Source organism: Bidens hawaiensis, unplaced genomic scaffold, assembly GCF_021521415.1.
Source record: "Bidens hawaiensis isolate Kalapana, Puna unplaced genomic scaffold, B.hawaiensis_p1.1 tig00026216_1, whole genome shotgun sequence".
In the NCBI taxonomy this organism is placed as follows: Eukaryota; Viridiplantae; Streptophyta; class Magnoliopsida; order Asterales; family Asteraceae; genus Bidens; species Bidens hawaiensis.
Window position 1 is genome coordinate 44,138 of NW_027494223.1, and position 3,114 is coordinate 47,251.

A 3,114-nucleotide genomic window follows, 5' to 3' on the forward strand; every position below is an offset into this window, starting at 1 on the left:
CGATCCCTAAGTTCGTTACTATACAAACACTATTAATATAACTTTAACCGTGTTAACCGGTACATCTGGGGACACCGTTAACCCAGTACTGTAACCGTTTCGGGGGCAATGTCAACCCAGAAACACTTCTCAGGACTCAGATTGTGATATCGTTTAGAGTTCTCTAGTCAAAATTACTAATGGTTTGTTTTCCCTGTTTTGCGTGCCTAGCACGGTTATCTGTTTTTACGTTTCAAAAATGAGTTTGGTCACACACGACCCGAAAATAGTGGTTGATTGATAATTTAATTAAAGATGTGAAATTAAAGCTCGGTTTAGTCGCCCCGTTTGGCCTCGGGACCCGTTTCCGTCTTTAGTGTACCGGAAACTGTTAAATCGGATAAAAATTATCCAAATCATCCGAATTATTTTCGGATGATTCATTTTTACTTGTTTAACTCACTTATATGAAAATAGTTCATTTTTAGGGTTTTTATACACCAGTCAACTCGCTTAGGCGAACTTTACCGGTTTACACGTTTTAAGCTTTAAAAGTTTGTTTTTATCTTCTTTTTAGCACAAATAATTATCCTATTAATCTCGGATCTTGAAATTTTGCACAAATCACTTTTTGACAGTGAGGAATTTTATAAAAATATTTCCAGAATTAATTTTTATATTTAACATTTATTTATCTATTTTTAAACACCATTTAAACACTAATTATGTCGTAAATACCTAACAATCTTAGAAAAATCCCAAATTTTTCCTGGATGACCCCTGCCATCTACATAGTCCCCTGTAATATTTCCAGAACCAAAATCTCATTTTACATACCATTTTCACTAAAACCGAGCTAGAAAACCCTAGAACTCGTTTAACCGAAAAGCCTACTTAGACTTCTCCAACGGACCTAAAATTTTGTGTGTGACTTATACATGTTATAAAAAGCTTATCTGGAATTTTCCAGAATTTTTCATGATATTTAACTATTTTTCACCATTTTTGGCCAAAACCGAGCATTAAATTCACCAAATATTCGTCCTTTGTCCAAAAATTACCAAAAATTCACAGAACTCATATTTTCATATATCTAACACCTCTGTAAAATTTCATGACCTTACTCCACACGTATCACAATCTGTCCTAAAACTCAACAACATACAAAAACCGAACTACCTTGTGTTTCTAGCTTCAAATCGCAAGGATCTCGCTTTCTAGCCCTTGCTATCAACTAGATACAACACCTACAAGCACAATAACACCACACCAAGCAAGTTACACCCACAATCAAGCCATTTCTTTCATGGTTTCGGTTATGATATAAAAACAAAGACTTAAACCGTAAAAATTCGTTTTTGGTTCGTTTTACTCCTTTCTTGGACCAAGATCCCTTGTATAACCCGTATACATCACTTGATCATGCAAGAATCGGTTTCATCTCGGGTTTTCACCCTTTTTCACTTGAAACCTCATTTTCTTGCAATTAGATTCGAGAAACGAAGATGAACACGAATATAATTCGATCTTTACCTCGTTGTTCTTGCTAAAAATTCTCGGTTTTAGATCTTGGGGTTGAGAGGAAATGAGGATTGTTGAAGTGTTGTGAAAGAAAAAAGAATGAAAGGATAAGGGGTAAGACTCCCCATCCGATCGGAACACATGGTTGGGTGGGGTGGGACCCACAACTCTAATTCTATCCACACATTTGGATTCTCGTAATCCGGATAATGTTTTGGATAATCTGGTTCAGTTCGTTTTTTGGTTAAATGTTTAATTCGGCTTAAAACGAGGTTAAAACGGTAGTTTTTCGGCTAAAAATTGAAATTTATATAAAACCAATTTATAGAACTTTAAAAACTTAAACAATGGCATTTATTATCTTAGAACATCATATTATTAATAATCGCGCATCTTTTTCGGCTTGATCGATCGTCTCTTGCTTGGTTTGGTATTAAAGGTTTCGTTTAACGTACCGACGTACCATTAATCGAAATTTCTTTTTCTGTGCTTTAATTCACTTATCCCGAAGCTTTAACACTTCGTAGACATCACTAAATATTATGTATCTCGTCTATAATGTATCCCCGATTCGTTCGGGCTTCAATAACCGTTAATCGGTTAATCGTATTTCCAATACGATTCACTGTATAATCAAGTATAATCCGTAATGTGAATCATACATACTCGTATAAAAGCATTATAATTCATATATTCAATATCAAATATCACATAAATAGTATATACCGGCTAGGGTATACCTGAATTTGCCGGAAACGTTACAGACCTCACGCCAGAAGTGCCTCATGGAAAAATAGATTTTGGAGTTTATGAAGAAGATGAGATTGCGACGGCTGAGAAAATTCCAGCGGCTGTAAAGATTGAGGAAATGAGTGATGCAACTGTGCCAGCTGAAGGTGTTCCAGCGACTGTTGATGAAGTGAGTAATGAAGATGTTGAAGAAGAGTCCACTCATCATGCTTATATGTCCAGGCATGTAACAGTTTCTACTCAAAAGGTTAAACATGTTTGTAAGTCGTGTGATGAAAAAGATATTATTATTAACTGATTAAAAACCAACTACAATAATATGTTTCATGATAATAAAAGTATTGAAGAAGCATATGAGAAGCTTCAAACGTGTGAGAAAAACTTGTGTATGAAAATCCTACAAGATGAGAAAACAATTTCTATGCTTAAACACACAGTTGAGGATAAACAAATTGCCATTAACAAGCATATTGATGAGAAAGCGGAACTTAAAAATTAACTTCAACTGATTAAAACTGAAACTGAAATGCTTGAAACTACACTGGAAAGTTATTTCGCCTCATCATGTCCTTGATCATATTGTACCAAAACAATCTGTTGATATTTCAAGGGATAGAAACGATGATCCAAAATATCATGATGTGCCGCCTCCTATTTGGAACTCTTATGTTCCAAAAGACCCGGAAGAGTTCTTCAAGGCGATGAATGTGGTGCCCGGTTCACCGCATAATGATATTTCATCATCTCCTTCGTGTGGAAAGCAAACTGTTAAGTCCTTCCATAGCCTGAGTGTGAGAACGAGGTGGGTAAGCAATCTTCAGAACACGTGATGTCTGAAGCAAATTCAGAAACTCAATCAAGTGA